The following is a 21,722-nucleotide window of genomic DNA, read 5'->3' as shown; positions in this document are numbered from 1 at the left end:
AAAAATCTGGAAAAAAAATCAATCCTTTTGAAAAATTCAACATATCAAAGTTTTCGTCACCATAATGTTGTTTAATTAAAAAATACATGCAATGTTAGGGAAAATCCATATTAAATCCAGTTTAAATATCAAAATCCAAATTAAGATTTACACTTTTAACAAATTCTTAATTAGATCGAGAGGCCTTGTTAGAAATTTTAAATGTTAAAAGACTAAAATCCCTTTTTTGTGGCGACTAAAATGTCCCTTTAAGTTGGCAAGTTGGTGATTGTTCCAATCAATTTATGATCTTTTTTTTTTTGGGTCTTGAGACCAGAACAAATGATCCATTTGGCTTCACACTCTCTTGCTTGTGTGTTGAATTACTATATTATCAAATTTTCAGTGAATTTCCGATAGATTGAGAGGTAATTTCGCAATTTTCATATAATTTATCCTTGATTTGCCCACTCCCACTATACTGATTAATGGCACACAGAGTGCCAAATTTATTATAAATTCTGTAGCCTTGGCTTCTGGGGTAATAATGTTAGTGACATTCATCATCTCGTGCTTCCTCTAGTCAACACAGTGCTGCAAGTGAGCTCACATGTTGTGAAATTTTTGAGAACATCTGATGTGGAAAAAAAAATCGAATTAACGCAATGTACAGGATGCTTGACTTCATTTATTTTATAAATTCTCCTTTAAGAAATTATTAATTTAATGGTGTTAGAATCAAATAATTAAAAAAGTCCTGTTCCCATAAATTTCCTATCAATATATTAAACTTAGAATAAAATATTATATTATGCATTGTGAATTTTTCGCTCCATATTTCCAAACTTTCCCCTGCAAAACATTTTTTACAAATAAATACCATATAATGTCAATTTTTCATTGTTTAACCTTTTCTTGTCACTATAATATTATTTTAAAATATAAAAAGGCATTTTAACCTTTTAATAACATTCAAAAATTTCTCATTAGGAATTTGTAGTAAGATTCTCCCAGTGTGATCATATTAACCATTAGACTCATGAATTTATTTCTTATGTATATATTGTCATACATGCGGATGATTATTTTAAAACTTTGCACCGTACCTCGCACAAAAAACAAAACTTGGCATGAAATCACATCCGTCACCATCAAAAATGCTGATTTCATGACTTCATCCCAAATAATTCAATATAAAGAATGAGAATAAAATTTTACAACCTCCAATAAGGAAGGCTCTCCAAAACCGAAAACCAAACCAATCACCTCAATTCTCCGACTCTGCTCTCATCCCAAAGGAAAGTTACAAAACCTTTTTTTTCTCAAGCCAAAACTGTGTATAAAAGAACAGCTAATACTAAACCCTCACCAAAACTTTACCAATACATGCATTGGCAACCCCGCATTGCCCATCTATGTGACGGGCTTTAAATATTACAGACTTTTATCCCCTTCTGCTCTCATCCAAGAACAGACTAGGGCTTATAAATATATTATCAACCCAAAATTTGGAGACATGAAAAAGGCTAAAAGGTATACCCAACGTGGTAGGAACAAGAAGACAATGCAGAATAGCAGGTATAGGCACTTTCACAAAGGATTCAACTAAGACTTGAGAGGAAGTGATAATCGGCAGTTCCCAAAATTCAAGATCGTCTGATTTCGGCAGTGAGAACTTCTCTGTGAACATTGAAATAGCAAGCAGACTTTCTCAGGGCACATAGAGCGCTGCTAGTGACCAATGCCTCTACTTTGTGTAACCGACACCGGACCAAATGAATAGAGTAAGCCAAGAGCCAAAAACTTCAGAAGCAAACGAATCCCTAAGAATGTACAACCAAGACCTTAAGAAGCTGTGGCAGCTGTGGCCGCTGAAGCCTTCTCTAATTTTTCCTTTTCAATCTCTGCCCTTCTCAGTTCAGCATGCTGGGCAACACCATGAGCAAGAGCTTGAAAATGGAAGTCAAGAGCCTGGGTGAGCTTCTGGAACCGTAATGGGTCTGATGATTGCATCACTACAGGAAGATTTCATGTTGTTCAGGGGCATTTCAGACAAAACAAAAATGATAAACATTATGCCAATAATGAAGTAGCCATGTTTAGGGGCGGTGTCTGCTTTACCTTTGATAGCATCCACGAAAAACACAAAAGGATCCACCTCATCAATTGGGGACTGCAATTCTTCATCATCTGTCCAGTCATCATCTGAGTCATCGTCATCCTCATCATCAGGCCGGAATGCCTTCACCTATGAACCCATAAACACAAGAAATTACAAGATTAAGATTTAACAATAGAGAACGAACGTAGAATAATCAGGACGGAGGTATCATACTTTAAATATCCAATTACAACTCTCAGCCCACTGGTTGGGGTCAGCTACACTTGAAATTTTAAAATTCAAATGCATAATTTAGTTAGTACACTACAGCTGACTTAGTCGATCCTGACTGTTCAGAAACAAATAAAACAACTTCAAGAGGGCGATGTCTGGAAAAATCATGAAAACACAGATTTCCTAGGTTAGAGGCTCATGCATAAATACCTACATCGTATAAAGCCTTATTGCATGCAAACACTTCCTAGATTCGATTAGTTTTTTGAGGCATCATATCAACATACCTTTTCAGCCAACTTTCTAAATTTATTGCTGTCAGCTTCATCGCCATCCTCAGCATCAACTCCCATTTCCCTGTCAGATTCATTTTCATCCTCATCTGCATCATCTGTTTGAAAACCATCCATATCATCATCGTCTTCAGCTTCTTCCTCCTTTGCAGCTTCTGCAAAATACGTGCAATATATACTACAAGAATTAGGCAGCTAAGAATCAGATTGAAGAGATTACAGTAAAAATGACCGATAAAGAGAATAAAATAGGTTTATATATTCTTGGTGAATATGATTGATGAGAATGAAACATCTCTAAAACAAAGAAATGAAAGGAATAGAAACCTGCAACTTGATCTTTGTATGCAACTAGAAGATCAAGCGTGGCTCGGAACACCCGATCCAAAGCATCTTCCGGCAATTGATCAGATGGAAGTGCCAGTAATGACGTCAAACCAAGACAGCAAACTTTCTTGTCATGTTCCCTGCAAAGAGATTGTCACAACTTACAATGGTACACTAAAACCTGAGTCTCGTGTGAAGACTAACGTTACTAGATGAAAGCACAATACAAGGAAACTAGAAATTAGTGAAAGCGGGAAGTGCAGGAGCACATCTTTGATGCACTTTGAATTTTTTTTTTTTTTTTGGGGTGAGTGTGTTCATTATTTTTAAACCCTGCAGATGTCTTTATTCCCCTTCTGTAACTTTCTTCGCAGGAAAAAAAAAAATCAATAAAAGATTAAAAAAAAAATACCTTTTAAAATTAGCACGTATACCACTCTTCTTGACTTGCTGCAGCATATGGAACCATAGATTGAAGATTTCTAATGCAACACCTAGCTTTTGCAATATGCCAAGAGTCAATGCTGGATTGTAGTAAAGAGCATCTGCGATCTGCATAAATATTTAGTGCAATATGAGGAACATGGCAAACTTCAAATTGATGAAGTAAACAGCATATGGTAGTAGTCAGTCAGAATTTTTCAATCTATGTTCATTCCAAAGGGTAATGTGCGTCAATTAGAGCCCTGACGGAACTGCAACCTGAATGAACTAAAGGAACTAAGAATATAAAGAAAACCAAAATAATGATAACCCTCTATCACACCATTCATAATCCTTACAATTAAATAACAGTAGAATTTGACAGACAAAAAATTGGTTCAGACCATGCTAACTCGTTTATTTGGCCTGCAATTCCAAGTTAGCAGACATCTGAAAGCTTAGTTAACAAGCTCCAGATACAAGGGCTGCAAAGTAATTAACAGCGTAAATGGACCAAAAGGAAGCCAATGAGCTTGTCAAACTCAACAAAATAACCTAGGAAGCAATAGAAGCCAATTTTCTGCTCTTGTTCATTCATACATGCTATACTGATTCTAATAACACCTTACCACTTGCATGAGAAGACATTTCAAATATGATTTTTCAGTTCTGTGCAATCGTTCAACTGTTATTCTGAGATATGGCTCAACCCAGTGATCCACCTGTCCTCTACAATTCTGAAATAGAACTTCAATAAGCTTTGGAGCTGGCTCAATGTCACTGTCCTCCAAATTTTTGTCTGCCATAATCTACAATGTGAAATACAGAGACAAAGACATTGATAAGAAGTTGTAGACGTTAACAGTGGTTTTTAATCCCTGCGCTCTGACCTAACAGACAGTAATACAAATTACTCACAGATGAAACCACATTCCATAGACTTTGTTGATAATCAGGTTCTTTGCAGTAAGGAAATGGGCAGTCCCCCTAGAAATGTAGTTGTCCAAAGGAACCAGGATATCTGCAAAGCCTTTTTAAAATTACCATCGATCCATATATGTATCAAAATGCAAGCACAAGAAAGGAGGGTTCGACTAAAATTTAGGAATATTATGTCCAAAAGCCATAGCAATAGGTCTGCCTATGTCTCATGTATTTAAGGAGAGTGGACACCAGCTAATATCAAGTAGAGTCCCAATCCTCAGACAAAAGCAACCGCAGGTGGTCTGCACCAACAATGTAGAGCGTGTCCATGCATACAGGACTACCCACATGAGTAGATAACAACCCCAGCTCACAGGATAATTACTAGAGAGAAACTCAAAACCTAACTATGAACATAGAGCTAGCTCTGACAAATTACAATTGACAACCAAGTAAATTGACATGTACAATACAGTCATAGGAGAATTACCTAGGAAAGAACCTAAAAATTAACAATTGAAAAAAAAAAAAGGGGGGGGACCAGACCAGCCAATTCAACCGAAAAAACCGGTGAACTGGTCGGTGGTCCGGTCTGGCTTAAGTCCTAAACCAGCCAAGGATCAAACCCGTGAAAAACCAGTGTAAACTGGGTAACCCACACCAATGACGTCGTGTATTTAAAAGGAAAAAACCAAAAAAAAAAATGATTGAATTCGAATGGCAGCTCTCTTCGACCATTCATTTAGTCGATGCGTTTTCTCCCCCCCCCCCCCAAAAAAAAAAAATCTGAAATCCCTAGCATCTTGACGGCAGCATCTCATCTTCAATCATCAATCTTCACTTTGTTGCCCAAATCCTTCAATCACTGGCCGGATATTTCTGCTCTGTCACAGTCACAAGTCGCAATCTTGAACATTCAATCTTCACAGTTGCAACTCGCAAGTCACCTGTTGTGTTCTTTAATCCCAGTCGCAAGTCGTCCTGTTCTTCATGGTCATAGACTCAAAGATTCCACTTTCTCCTTCTACTTGTGAAATAGCAAATCATCTCTGCGATTTTGGTGCTTTCAGGTGCCATTTGTGTGAGATTTCAGCAACAAGTATATGTTCTCGCTCATGAGAGAGAATAGAAGGGATGAATTCGAATAAAGCAATAACTAAAGGAAAAGCCAACGAAGAAAATTCTAGGAGGTTTTCGCTGTTATCCTTCATCTCAACAAATTCTTCCAGCACAAAAATATCAGACTAGTTAGCATATCAGTTAGTATGATATCTCTGATCTTTATTTTTGTTTTTTTAGAACAGAGAAAACAAAAAAACTTATATAAATTATACCACGAGTTTAAAACAACAACAATAATCCCTCAAAGCGCATGTAATTCTATTAGGCTTGAGAGAGGGAGATTACATGAACAAACCAACATGAGCATTTTCAGCCTTGATGTATTTGGTAGCTCATACAGGATGAAGTGCATCTCTTTTGACCAAGATTGTCCATGTTCTATCTCTAATGTGCAGTTCATAAGTAATGTTATAATCTATTTAATTTGTGCACAGCTGAGTTTATCCTCAGATTGGATTTGGAGATGCCAATTAATTTAAACATATATAAATTCTTAAACATGAATAAAGCAAAAAATAAATGAGATAAACTGAGAAGAAATGTAGAGGGCATCATACTTGGAAAGAAATCAATTGCCCAATCTGCCAGCGCTTCCATCATCAATGGCCAAAGATTCCACATGTCCCGTGATATTGTTGGAGAGAAAAAGGTCATATATGATACAATTTCCAAAACTTCTTCAAAAATCTCTGTAAGCAAGCACAAGAGATTAACAATTAAATAAGCAAGACGAACAAGTAAAATTAAAAGTTCAAGCTTCATTCCGTGAGAAAACTGACAGACTCCATGGTTGCAAAATGGGATTTGGAGGTTTAATAAGCAAATATTTCATAACTTCACATTCACTGACACGGAGAAGCCTAATATGAAAAATTTCTGGCACTCTGTTGCTTGGCTGCTGTATGGTTGCCTTTCTGCATTGTATTTTCTTTTTACGTTCTCCTCTTTTTGTTTTTACTCCATTATTTTAGTCAATCAGTTTATCAGAATTAGTACTATTTTATTTTTCTATTTTCATATCATGTGAGCTTTTGGGCTTGGAGTTTTCATCTCCTGTACCCTACTTCGACTGATAAATGAAACAGTCAGAATCACATGCAACCATCCAAAAATGGTTAACATAAACAGGAAACTCGTGACAAGGAAGGCGCACAGGAATGGCTGAGACAGGACATTTGTTGTTTCATTTTGTCCACATTGAACATTCAATTTTTCAAATGCTCAGTCTCCTATCCTTCTCTTCACATACTCTTCAATTATTTTTTCAAATAATAAAATCAAATCACATCTTTTAATTAAATCACATAACTGATAAAAACATTGATAAAAATCTATTCATTCATTATATTTAAATGAAGAACATTCACGTTAGGTAGACTAATCAAAATAGGACGGGAAATTAAAAAAAATAAAAAGTCCAGACGTTGTAGGCAAATACCTTGGCCATCGGTAGTCAACATCCTACGCATTATGGGAAGCAATGTTGGTTCAACCTGAATAAAAAGGTGAGGCAGCCTGCTCACTGATTCAAGTATTGTACTAATAGCACGCAAACAGCCAACCGCAGCCAGAGCACCAGTATCATCAGCTTCATCAGCTTCAGAAGTGTTCATACACCTCCAAAATGCAGCAGCCTGTTCCATAAACAGAAAAATGAGTTACTACATTAAAGAATAACACTAAAGAACAGCATATTTTTTTCTCTTGCAGACATAAGTGTGAACAATTTTACCAAATTTTGGCATAGCCCAAGTGCGTAAGGTGCCATCTCTTCCCCAAACTTGTCCACAATTGTCTCCAAAGTAAACACAAGGTCCTCATTCTCAACCTCATCCATAAGTTTGAAGAGTTCTGTACACATTTGTATTTATTTAAACACATTTGACAAGAAAACTAGATTACAATGCCTAAGATAACAACTTTCACATCCACTTACCATCAAGGAGTTGTGGGAGAATAGGACGAATTTCATCCAGTTCTGCATCAAAAACAAAAAGAAATACATATATAGTCAACATTAACCCTTGAAATTCAAATAATCCTAAACACACAAAAGAATAAGATAGTTATAACGCACCTTCGCATGCTTCAACAAAAGAACGCAAAGCAAAGACAGAATCAACACGCACAGGAAGTTCTGGATCTCGCATTCCAGAAACAACACAGTGTAATGCCTTCCGGAAGTTGTTCTTATCTGAGAAGTTGATATGGGCATATTGTCCTGCAACCCATGCGGCCTGTTTTTAACAAGCAGGAATATTCCATGATTAGAATATGTTGGAGACCACTTGTATTATTTATTTAGCTTCCACACACCTTATCTGCCCAATGTTAGTGTCCTTATTTCTAGCGACTGAGTTTGTTTATTATCTGATTTTATCTTTTCAACTTTCAGGCGGCTGATTCAATGGGATTGAATGGCGGATCAGTTGCCTTCACCCTCCTTTATATACTCATGAATTTCACCATGAACAAGCAAGCAATCAGAAAGCCATTACTCAAGATTTTTCTTTAAAATTTGAATTAAATTCAACCTGACTTTATTTGTCGCAAGACTGATACTTAGTTTGGTTAGACATAAAAAAGCAGAGGGAGAGAATCAATTGGATTGCACCATTCCCTGGTGTGGTTGCACTTTTTTAGAGATAAAAGGAAAATTTTGGATGGATTCTAATTGATGGAGTCAGCTTTTCAATACTCTCACTAGGTGAAGTATTGCAAGGGAAATCACACGAGATCAAATTTCATGGGACAGGATCCTCTTGCAACATATAGAATTCAATTATCAACATATGTTAAATAATACTTCAAATTATAAATTATAAATTACAAAAATAAAAAGATTAGGCACATATAAATACTTTCTTTTCTTCCTACCGAAACACGACAATGAAAGAACATAATCACTCCATTAACCCACAACACCTCTCCCCCATTCCTTCCTTTCAAATAGAATTAAGAATGTGAAACCACGAAGGCCTGAAAAATGGTGTCATAATCCCACGAAGAAACATATAAACATCTTCAGGTGTACATAAAACGATTCCAGACCCAGCAGCTAGCATTATGACAAGATAGCTCAATAAAACAAATAATTCCCTAGAACTGCTGCTTCACGATGCTAACCAAATACAGAGAAAAAACTAAAAATGGTCCATGTACGAGTAAAAGTAAAATATTTAGACAGAGCTTATGCCAGCCAAAAAGAAAAATCAGATTTTTCAGAGTCAAATTGGCTTTGCCTAAGCAACCCAAAGGTATGCTGAAATCCATATGCCCATTAGAAGGAAATTATAAGTGGTCAAACAGAGACTGGGCACGACTGGGCAGAACCAAAAGAAAAAATCAGTATTAAATATGCTTCACTCAAACAATTCCCAAATAAAATTTAAAAAAAAAATCCACAGAAGACACCAGCACAATAGAGCCCTGCAATGGAGTTCACATTTTGCCAAACCACAATTAAAATGCCACTTCTTTTTTCTTTTTCTGCAGACATGTTCCTAAAATACTTGATCAGATTTTGACATCACTGTAATGTACTTCTGATAAGGACATGATGCATATAGGTTAAACCATCCTGGAAGCAGGGTCTTCTTATTATTCTCACCAATAAAGGGGGAAAAAATGCCACTAGTCACATTGGCAGAGATACTTTTACCTTCGCCCTAAGGTGGCCAACTGGACTGCTGAACTCAGGAAATACATGTTGCACTAACATACGCTCAAGTTCAGATTTGTATGGCTCAGTTTGCTTTAATTTATCACAAAGTGTTCCAATAGCAAGAAGAGCACCATCTTTCTGTCTGTAGGGCTTGTATTCTGCAGGAGCTGCATCATACCTAGCACAGCAAAAACCAATATAAGGCATCTAATTCATGAATTAGCTTTTGGCTAAAAAGCCTGAATTATCTATTATAGAAATGGGCACAAAAATTACCTTTTGAAAATTTCAACTATGAACTGAATGAACTTGTGAAGATTTTCTTTTCCACGTTTTCGAACCAACTCACTCACAAAGTCCATTGAAGCAGTCCTAGGACTGTACAAGTCCTCAATTATGTCTGTCACAAAGACGAAAGATGATATAAGCAAATGTTCCCATCTTAATTCTAACTTTATACCTACAGACCCAAAATACTTACCATATCCCTTCCTAACGTATTCATGAGGATCTTCCTCCCAAAGCTTTTGATCATTATCGTTGAAACACATAAGAGGAAAAACTATCTCAAATAGAAGAATATCCACCCGAGGTTGCAGCAGAGTATACATACTATTCTTTGAAATGCTGCATATATATATATTACCCAAAAATGGTCAAAGAGAAAATCGAGTAATAATAATTCACAATAAAAAATGTGCTAACTACCAGCAACAGAAAATAAAATGTCAAAAAAGTAATTCATTCTAAATATGATCAAGCTTCTTAACAACTAAGTTGCTTCCACATCTGATTAGAAATGAATTAGCTACAACCATGACAAATCTTCAGCAGATGTGTATTGACACCAACCATGAATTTACCCTAAAATTGGAGATGAATACATATTTTCTAAGGTCTAAACCACATGAACAAAGATGCAGACATGCCAAGCAGCCACTCAACCCAAGACCTTTAGCTGCTCAATGAGAACTTAGACTTAAGAAAGGGAACAAGTAAATGATGGACAAATGCAATACTATTTTCCCCTCTTTCTGAAGAGTTTACTTTCTGCCTTATTAGTACATACCCTTAAGATTGATGGGCATTGGCCATTGTTCAGAAAAAAATCTGTTCTTTTCATCTTTCAGATAATATATTGAAAGGGGGAGATACTCTTGCTGGATTTTAAAAAATCAATTAGTGACATTCTTCTAGCAAAATATTATTGAACTTATGACATAATTTCAAAACAAGGTGAAAGTAATGTCAATCATCTGTGCATATAACATATCTGCCTAAAAATATGTTATACAAACTTAATAATACTGGTAACATTATTTTTCTGTAAAAGAAAGGTTTATGTTAAATTCAGGTTAATAATTAGGAGGACTGTTTAAGGGAGCAGCTGCTGCCTGATGTTACTCTAAATCTTTCTAGACCTACTTCTGTTACATTCTACTCCTGTAACCCCTGGATTGTTCTGAGGTGACCATTGATATCCACCACCATGTTTTAGCCACATAATAAATCATAGAGTAACTTAGAATAGGATTGACTATTACTGTCATCAGATAGAAGGCTAATATATGATTCTATTCAGTGCTGCTAACACAAGATGGAAAGAAAACTATGTTTCTAAACGGTAAGCAATACATATATCAATCCAACAAACTTAATGAAGAGTCTTCTACTTGTAGATTACAACTCTACATAAGTTTGAAATTTCTAGTGGATACAATGGATATGCAGTAGATGACAGCAAGCTTGGATATAAATTATGCAAAGTGACTGACTGATAAGGAATGACAACAGAAATATAATGAATGAATTAAAAAAAAAACCAAAACAAAAACCCAAAAACCAAAAAAACACCTGTTGCTTAGATATTGAAGAATAAGGTTGATCACTCTGTCAGGCAGATAGCCACCCAGTCGAATGATATTCAAAAGATTTAAGTGGCACTCCAAAATCTTCCCTGCATAATGCTTCTGAAACATTTGAGCAAATGGTCTGTTTGCAGGGTTTTGTAACTTCAAGTCGCCAAAACTGTGACATGATAAATTTGACACCCATAGAAAAAGAAAATAAATAATTGAGGCAGCAAAGCTCAGATATTTCCATTAAGTGATCTAAACTTCAAACTCACCGAGTGTACAGCCTATTTAGTATGTGAACTGCCCATTTCTTCACCTTCCACCAACCCCATGATTTTCTAAGCTCAGGATCAACAGGTTGACCTTCTGATGGGACGGGACTCTCCAATACATTTAAGAACAGCATCATCCAAGCATTGAAGACATTTTGATCAAACAGCTGCTTTGGAATCTCCAGCTGAATAAATATAAACAATGAACCCAAAAATGCACGTCAATTCTATGAACTTAAGTTGAGAAAACCGCAAGCACAAATAAGAAAGCCATCTATGCCATCTCAATTGTGCAAATGGAAAGAAGACATACATAAATGGAGGACCAGAATATTTTACAGATAAGCTTGATTAAATCTGCTACTTCCAGTGAAGGGTTGACAATCTGCACAAGCCTGTTAAATATATTGAGAAGTTGTGGAAAGGTCTCCTCAACTATCCGATGAACAGGTGTCCTCTCCTCATCCGACTTGAACCTGAAAAAAGCGAAGAAAAGGGGGATAAAACCAATACTTTTCAGCAACATAAAAGGGAACATACAATCTTTGTCACCCATACAATGCTTCAGCGATAAAAAAGAAGGGAGAAAAAAAAAAAAAAAGAATACCATCTTTTGTCAAACCAGGCACTGAAATACATAAGACATTAAAATTATATCGATTGAATTTCTCAATATACAATACTTTTTATATATGTATAAAGCAGGGTAATTAGACCCATTGTGTCATTCCTTTCATTTATTTCTCTTTAACAGCTCAAAAGACATTTATAATTACTGAGCAAGTATGCAAGGTAATTATATCAAGAAAGGCTACAAGATGACATCACCAAATCAATATTTAAACCCAGCAAGAGATTACTTCTGGACAGACAAAAAATAAATAAGATAAAATACAACTGTATTAACAGAAAGCTATAAAATAAAGAGGCAACCTTAACAGCACAAAATACAATAATTACAACTCAGGATAAGACTCCTGTGGTTTGGAAAACATCGTATTTATTGCACAGCATTAGCAACTCGAGGGAAACAGTCACCAAAAGTGTATACATGTTATACCCTTGTATTCTAATTGAGAACTTAAATTATAAACAATATTGCGAACACAAGGTAGGACAATGAACAAATTCTTTCAACTAAACTAAGTTTGCATTTCAGACTTTAGAAAGAAAAGCAAAAACTTACTCATATTTCCTAGAAAGAATCCGGAGAACAAATAAAGCACCATAGACTTGTTGATCCTGTAAGTTATGTTTCACCCAGTCAAGAAGTCCTGGCCACTGCTCAGGATAATCTGAATGTATAATAGTCTTCAGGCACTCACCAAGTTGCACCCTAGACAACGTGTAAACATGGATGGTCAATACAAAGAAATTCGGACATAGAATAGAAGAGAAACACAAAATCCTCAAAGTCTCTGCCCATGTGTTTAATTGAATTAAACACACTCAGAAAGTCCTACTAAAATAAATTACATGGGATTGCACGGTAAACATGTTACAAGAAAAATTAACAAAGACCACAGTTCAACTAGTGTACCTTAACAAGGGAGGTACTTGAGCCACAAACACAAGAATATGGTCCCTCACCACTGCCTTATCACTCTGTGAGATCTTCTGCTGGGCATCTACATGAACCCAAAAAAGTGTAATGAATCAACAGAGTCAATTTTCTGATTCTAACGTGTTTACAAAAGCATACCAGAATCAAGCGGAGACCAATATTTTGCAATGAAGTTCTTGAAATGAATGCTAGCAACTTGCCGCACTCCCATGTCACAGTTGTTGTCAACGATAATTTGCAGCAGCCTCACCAGATGCTGAGGGGCATACTGAAACTGTATATAAAGAAAACCATATATAAACTAGAGCACACATCAAATCATAGCACAATTATTTGCAATGACAACACAGTTCACAACTTAAGCCAAAAGAGACACTGCTGTGGAAGTCCTCAAGCTCAAGCTCTGAAAATTACAAGTGAAAATTACAAAACACACAATGTAATTGCTAAAGACGAGTCTTCCTGGAGAAAAGAAAAATTCAATTGAGTAAAAGGGTTGTGAAAAAAAAAAAAAAAAGACCAGGCACAATTCTGACAATAAAGACGAAACTGAGTGATGATAAAGCAAACCAGAGGAACTCCAATAACATAGAGATGCACCTGATCAAGGCTTTGCTCGGCTGCCTTACGTTCATTGGGATTCGGGCTAAGAGCAGCTTGAAGTATAACAACCAGACTAGGAAGATCCATAATCTCAACGATCACAACCACAGTGAATCAAAATGAACTCGAAGATTATAAAGTAAGAAAAAATATATAGGAAAAAATATCAAAAATCTAAACCCTAGTTCCAAATTGATGACCGGAGATGGTGCGTGCTCTAGGGTTTAGACCAGCTACCTAAAGAAATAGCGGATGGAACAGAGAGCTTCAGGGAGCGACAATGATGAAGGAAGGCTCAGCTGAACAAAACACTAGGGCTTACGGGTTTTAACTTTTTAACTATACTTTTTTCCATTTAACCTGAATTAACCAACTTACCTTTCTCGTCATTTTTTTAAATATACACATGATTCTCTAATTTTTATATAAAATTTTAATTTAATTTTTAAATTTTATAAAATATTTTTTTAGTCCTAGAATTCTAAGATCTTTATGGGCATTTACCATCCTAAGAGAGACAAAATTTCTTTTATATTCATAAATTTATTTTTTAAAAACTAATCAAAACGCTTTTTAATTAGTCTCAAATGATAAGCTTTTGTGATCGGTATTGTTGTATTTTAAAATTAAACCCAACAACTCAGTATTTATGAATATTTTATCAATGTTTAAAGTTTTGATGACAGCATTTTTTTTGTTAAAAAAATTTGTATTAGAGGATTAAAAAACAATTTATAAGATTAAGGAATTAAATTAGAATATTATATCAATCAATCAATTATATTACAAAAGATGTACTTTTACCTTTTTACTTTTTACCTTTTTTTTCTTTAATTTTTTTTTTAAACCAACCTACTTTTTGTTGGCCAACAATGCACCAACCTCACTGGCGGCCTGGCGCCCATGTGTTGCGAAAAATTTGAGGATTTTTGTCTATCTGTTTACGGGTCACCTGCTCCCTTCATTGACATACGAAGGACATTAAGACTTGATAATACTACCGATTTTAAATATAAAAACTAATTGATTAATTTGAGTAAATTAAAAAAATAAGTTAAATTAGTAACTTGTAATAAATATGTGTTTTTTTTCTAAAATATTTTTGTTAATTAAGTATACTGACTAAAACTACCATTATTAAAAGAACCATTCTAGATGAATAAATAAATAAATATGAAAGATAAAATGGATTAAAGTCTTATATTTAGAATTAAAATAAAAGTTATACAAATTCTTATATTAAAAATCGAAGTTAGTATAAAATTTGGAACCCTTAATAAGGTAAGCGGTTTGGCTATGCTGCTTAACGACAAAGTTGGGATTCATCCCAAAACACCACTATTGAAGCATATGGTATCTTGAGAGGCATCAAACTTTATGGGGATTCCAACATTAAAAAGTATTAGCTATATAAACCAAGGTTTATGAGAATTTATGTGTGAGTCAAAACTCCTCTCACATAATAGAGTTCATTTGGAATGACGACTAGAACCTTCAAAAGTAGCTTTGCAACCGTAATTTGGAGTGTGCAAGGCAAGTATATTAAAAAAGTTTTGTCTTGACTTACATAAATGTGCTAATATGCAGCTCCAAGCAAGCACTTTCCTTGTAAAAGGTATGTTTGAAACTACATTTATAAGTACTTATAAGTATGTTGCACGTAAGATAAATTTATTCTTACATACTTATTTTGTCTTTCATAGATCATGATTAAGAAATTGCTTATAAATTATTTCAAATAGCTCCTAATTGCTTTTGAAGGTTACCATCACCATTTTAAAAAAAAAAAAACCTGACTCTGTGGAACCCCACAATCTATTCAAGTGTGGATCGCAACAATCATCAACTTTCATTTACCAATATTGTGAGTGAAGTATGACAACTACTAATCTAACGGCATTTCAATTTGACGATGTTTCATTGTTTTGTTTGGTGGTAATACTTGTTAGCCAGGTTTTGGCTTATAACTGCGGTTTAGGCTTTCAAAATGCTAATCCAAAGGGCAACAGCAAGAGGAAGATAAAGCAAAATTCTTCCTCTCTCGCGTCTGAGTCATTCTCATCCAAAATAGATGGATTTTATGATTGCTACACAGGGACCCACAAGGATTTTGTGATTATAATGCTTTTTTTTTTATAAAAAAAAAGACGATCATAAATTTCATTATATTCCAGGGTGACTACAAGTGCTCGTGAGCTGGGAAAACTAAGGGCCCCATTTGTTGGTCTCATTGAAAGGAAAGCAGAACTTGGAGGTTTTGCTTGTTTGGTGTGATTGTAGCTAGTTCTCCTAAGAACTGTGTATTTCATAATTAAAAATAAAATAAAATAAAATAAAAGTTACTTAAAGAAGCAGGGCCCTTCATGTGAAGTAGCAACAATGATGACTATGATTGGGGCCAAAGGTTCAACAACCACAGCATCTTTCCCATTCTTCTTCTTTTTAGGGTGTTTAATTTAATTTATCAATAGCTACTTGGGAAAAATTTTGCCTCATAAAATATAAAAATGATTTTTTGGGTATTTCCAAGCAGCAACTTTGATAGTTCATTTAATGGGTTCGATTATATTTCAACTTTTTATTTGCCCCGTGATTGTTTTTTTTTTTTGGTGAAAGAAGAGGCCTCAAGCCCAAAAAAGAAAACTCAGAATTTTAAACCAGCCTCAGCCTCGCCAAATCCGAAGCTGAAACTCAACACCTTCCACCACCGGCAACACACATCTTATCCTTCTCGATAGGGGTGTACATAGGCAAGGTTGGGTAAGGCTGGACCCTAGCCCGATACCTAGCCCGAAGTATGAACGGGCTGCATTTTGCAGGCCGCTACCCGACCCTGCTTATATAAGCCTTAACCATTTTGAACTAGGCATGGGCAGGCTTTGCTGCCCAAATAGTAATGACTTACCGATATCACATGTAAAAAAACTTTCATCCCTGAAAATTACATTTGATAATTTTACATTTTCACATATTGAAATTATCCAGAAATAATTCAAAACAGGTCTTAGCAGATATCCCAATAAATAATATTCATAATCCATTTAGAACAAAACAATTCTCAAAATTGTAATTCAAGTCTTGAAATTCAAAGGTTTTGTATCAATCTCCAGAAAGTTGAAAAAAGAATAAAACATCTAAAAAAATTGAAGAGGGGTTGAAGCACATTGAGATATTTTATTGGGAGCCAGGGATGGCAATGTAACAAAAGCTTGATTATCAATTCAAGTGGCAAAAATTAAATGTTACCTAAAAGATTATAAAAGGATATTAAAACTGAAGCAATGATTAACAGGAATAACATAGACCATATAAAAATAGGGTGAAAATAATTGTAAAAAGAAAAATAAAAAATCTTATAATCTTATAATAATTTAATATAACCACTTTTAATATGTAAATACTTATTATGCAATACAATGCAATTAACAGTTCATACAACTAAAAGACTTCTTTCTATTATATGACTTGTTCATAAAAAAAATTAATACAAAATAACTAAATATAAACTAAATAAAAAATAAAACATGTAATTCAGATAATTAAACCCCAATTTTCTCTCCATGCTCCTGCCCCAATCATGCTTTCTATCTTGTATAAATATTCAAAATTGTTGATTTATACAAATATGTAATGTATGAACTCCATTCTCTAACAAAGAAAGTTGTTAATGGCAAAGAGGGGAAGATTGATTTATAAATAGTTAACATTACAACAGCAACACACAATAGAATATACCTAATAAAGCTTACGAAGAACAAGTTAAAAGCAAGATACTACTGCTTCTTTAGAAGAATTAGATCCCTTAAAATGGAAAACTAATAGACATGTAATAATAATAAATTAAATTACAAAGAGGAGGGAAATAACTTTTTTTTAGGTAAAGAAATGTAATATATTAATATTATTTCATAAATTATAATATATATAATATGGGCAGGGCCAAATGGGTAGGGTAGCATGTCCTGCCTAATGCCTAGCCCTACCCATGAAATACCCAACCCAAAGATGCCCATTCCTTTTCGGGCTCTTTTTTTTCGAGCTGGGCTGGATAATTTTTCTTCAGGCTCGGGCGGGCTTAGCAGGCGTTTGGATTTCATGCACACCCCTACTTCTCGAGCAAATCCTTCAACTAAGCATGAGTTTCTTCCCACAAACACTCTTCCTCCTTTAAATCAAAACCCAATCTTGCTAAAGCATCAACACAACAGTTGACCTCCCTACCAATTTTCCTAATACGAACAATCCACTCTCTTCCCATCAAAATCAGGATGCGTTGAAGAATTGCTGGGATAAAAATTGACTCATCCTTGTTCCCCTTTATAACTTTGAACCAAAATTTCTGAGTCAGATTCAACAATTATCTTTCGGAAGTCACAATGCCAAGCTAGCTCTAACCCTTTTCACATCCACTGGCTTTCCACCTCTACCACCCCACAAAACCCAATCTTTTTAGCAAAGCCACAGATCCACTCTCCTTTATTGCTCAGCAACAAACCTCCGCAACTAGCCATTCCTGGGTTTCCATGACAAGAACCATAATTGTTTACTGTAATCCAACCAACATCAGGAAGAAGCCACTTGCAAGGGGGATAGAACTTAAAAAAGAGGCCAAACTAGCTCTGTGGGGATAGAACCCTCCACCTCCCCTATATAAGGGGACTAGTTTGCCACAAGCAAAGACAATGTACCAAGTGCAGTGAACAATGGTTCTAAGATCTCTAAATTAGGGCTAGGGTTTTTTTTTAATAATACCATATACACAAGAATCAAATGAAAATAACACAAGTTGTTGTAGCTATCAAATAGATTTGGGTTAAAATGCAAATATACACATGAATTTTTTCCAAATATATGCTTGGTACCATAAACATATCTTGAGTGTAAAAATACACATGAAGTTTTCAAAAGGTTGCAAAAATTTTCAGACCATTAACTATTGCAATGTTGATCATTTGTTTGACTTAAGACTATGACATGGATGCTGATTTGGCTTAGAGAGTCGATAGCAAATGGGTGAAGATACAAATATAAACATTTTTCTAAATATGCCCTTGCCACCATAAACAAACCTTAAGTGCAAAAATACTAAAAGAGAAAATATTTCTTTTCCTATTCTATTTTTGTTTTCGTTTTGTTATTCCATAGCTTTCACAAACTCTTTTTTGGTCTCTGATTCTATACGGAAAGAGGAAATCTTACATTAATTACAAGACCTAGGTCTCCTAGTAGCATCTTGTTAATTTACTTTTCTCATGTAACGAAAGGAGATATGGATGTGATGCTTTTAGAAGGCATAAAAACTAATGGGGTCCTAACACCAAATGGTTTTAATCCTCAATTTTTTTCAGTCTCTATGTCATGTGTTGAGAAATGGTACTTTTGAGATGGTCCAATGTTTCTAATAATCTCAATTCCATCTCAAGTTCTACCTCTCTCCTTGAGTCAAACCTTCATCACTTTGATTCCAAAGGGTAAAGCACCTCAATTTTTTAATGGCTTCCGCCCCATTAGTCTTTGTAGTGTTCCGTGTAAGGTAATTACCATTGTCATGTGCAATAGGCTGCAATCTATAATTCAACAACTCATCACCCCATTCCAAAATCATGTCTTGAATTGAACCCAAAACCTCTTAAAACATTCATAAAGAATGTTGCAGAAGGCCACGAGGGAGATTGGTAAAATGCTCTCATTATTAGTATCAAGAAATTGTGCATTTTAATGAAAGTATAAACTTGGCTTTGATTTGGAAGTATTTCCAAGTACTTTAAAATCTTAGAGTAACGCATAATTTCATTAAAACTCTTAGTTGAGGGGAAATTAATTAAGTTTTATAAAGTATAAAGGGGAGAGATAATTCTAAGTTTCATTATTCTTGAAGTCAAAGTTTTAATTTAATTTTGATTGCAGGCAAACTTTTAATTTTCAAAATTTTCTCTAGTTTATTTAAAATTCTCAAAATGATGTTGCTTAACTTAATTGCTTTTTTTTTAACTCTTTTTTGCCTTAATCCTCATATGAATGATATATCATTTTCTTTACTACTTGTGACGACTCGTATGCTTGCAGAATACACTTAGCGGCAGAGAAAGCTCTTAGTGTTGTTGATAGGGTTAACATCAAAATCTTTTTTGGCCAATTTTTGCAATTGTGTTGTGTTGGATTAAATGTTTTGATAATGAAAAAAGGTAGACATTTATTTAAGTCGGTATTTGAATAATGGGTAGAGGATTCTTTTGCCCAAAGGATTTATTCGAGCCATTAATCAAGTCAGTTTTTTTTTTATTAAAAGCTTTTGTGTTTGAGTTATTATTTCAGTTAAAGTTTTTCTAGCCAAAGTTTAAGTACTATATTCTAGTCAAAAAACTTTTTTAAACAAACGAGTTATTCGAGTTAACTTCACTTTAACTTAGGAGGTGTTTGGTAAGCTTCAAAAAAGCACTTGTGCGCCTAAAACTATAGTTTGGTTTGGAAACTATCTAAACACCACCTATTTTAAGAAAACCATGATTTGGCTGAAAATCATGGTTTCAACCTAAGAAATTAAGGTTTCAGAAAAAGTGAAAAATTTTCGCTTTTCCATGGCTATTGGGACAAGGTGAAGAGAGAAAATGTGATCAGTATGTATAGTGCTATGTTTTTTCTTCACTATAATAGCAAGATTCTAATGCTCATGAAGGAAAAAGGAGGAAAGGCTCAATAGAATTATTCACAATACTCGGTGTCTATAATTTTGATATGGAATTATCAATTTTCTAAAAATATATTTAATTTTCTATTTTATATACCCACTAATTATTCATTTATCATATAACTAATAAATTGCTCTTATGTATGTTTATTCAATTTTTCACAAAATATTATGAGATTTCATATTTAAAATCTGTAAGATAAGATAACCATTTTTATAAAATCATATTTAATCTTATATTTTATAAATATATACACATTAATTATATTTTTCATATATGATTTACTATGTTGGCCAAAAAAAAATATTATTCGCAAATTTATTATTTCAAACAAAAATATAAATTAAAATATACTTTTTTGTAATTATCATATCAACTTATGTCCTTTTTAATAATTTGCACATAAAAAAATACTTCTAATAACAACTATTTAAATATTCTTATTTTGTCAAAATTACTTTTTTTTTTAACAAAATCTATTCTCAAAATGATTATTCTTTCTAGAAGTTATTCTCTAAATCATGGTTTGGTTCTATCTGACCACCACCTTAGTACTTTATTTTGTTGATTTCAATTAAGAGAAAAACAAGTTTTTATTCGCTCTCTTACTCGAATAAACTTCAAAGAATTCTTTATTTTTAAACATTACCGATTCGGGTGCTTATTCAAATAAACTGCTCTAGTTTGTTCAAGTCTTACTTCAAGTCAAGGCTTGAAAGTTTGTGTTGATCTTTTATGTGTCCAAGTCACTATTTGGATGGCGCCTTCAATTTTATTCGAATAATACTTCAAGTCACTATTTAAGAATTCTCATATTTTTTATGTGGGTTTATAATTAAAAAACTTGACATAATAAATATAAAAAACTTAATGTAAGTATTATCCCAAAAATAATTATCATAAGTTGATGATGTAAAATAATTATGGCCTTAAATTTATCTCAATTAACCTTATCAATGAAAAATAAAACCAATAAAATGGATTGGGACTCACGGGCCAGCTTACCAACTAGCCAGTCATAAAGAGATGGGTTAGGGTTTTGTTAGCCCGCCAAGGTATGAGCTACTCGAACTTGCACAGCATAACTTGCGTATTAGCATATGGGCCCACCTAACCCACTACTGGGGGTGCACAATAGACAGATCAGATTAGACCAGAACCTTACCCGAAATCTAGTCTAATTTTTTATCAGGCTGAGTTTAGCAATCTGTGATCTGGTTCAATCCAATGGTAACTCGAGATCGAGTTGGACTGGACTTGGTGTACTAGACTGGTAGATTGGTCCAAGTAGTTCCGGTTCTCAATTTTTTTTTAATCTTTTTAATGGGGAGCATGATTTTAATATGATAAATATAATTAAGACAATAAAAAATACTTATAGTCATATAAAACTCATCCTAAAATTTTAAAACTTCATCATAAATACATAAAAATCCCTAAAAATATTTAAAATATCTAAATTACAAATTATTAAAAATAAAAAATTCATTTAGACTAGACTCGACCAGTCTAGGTAGTCTAATCACATGGTCCGGAACTCAAGCCAGCCTAACCAACTAGTCTGGTCTAATCTAGTCTAATTTTATTGTATAGTTTATTTGGACTGAACTGGACTAGACCAGATCACTTCAGATTAGACTAAACTGGACTGGACCACTAGATTTTTGCACA

General features: G+C 34.2%; 1 pseudogene; it reads right to left on the bottom strand.

Annotated features, from left to right (window-relative positions):
- Positions 1-1,089: 1,089 nt before the first annotated feature.
- On the bottom strand, positions 1,090-13,494 carry LOC114720860 (importin beta-like SAD2; annotated as a pseudogene).
- Positions 13,495-21,722: the final 8,228 nt, after the last annotated feature.

The sequence above is a fragment of the Neltuma alba genome, unplaced genomic scaffold (genome assembly GCF_004799145.2).
Source record: "Neltuma alba isolate B1F8T4 unplaced genomic scaffold, ASM479914v2 tig00012002_pilon, whole genome shotgun sequence".
In the NCBI taxonomy this organism is placed as follows: Eukaryota; Viridiplantae; Streptophyta; class Magnoliopsida; order Fabales; family Fabaceae; genus Neltuma; species Neltuma alba.
Note: the sequence above shows the minus strand (reverse complement) of the source record. Positions and strands in the feature narration are given on the sequence as shown.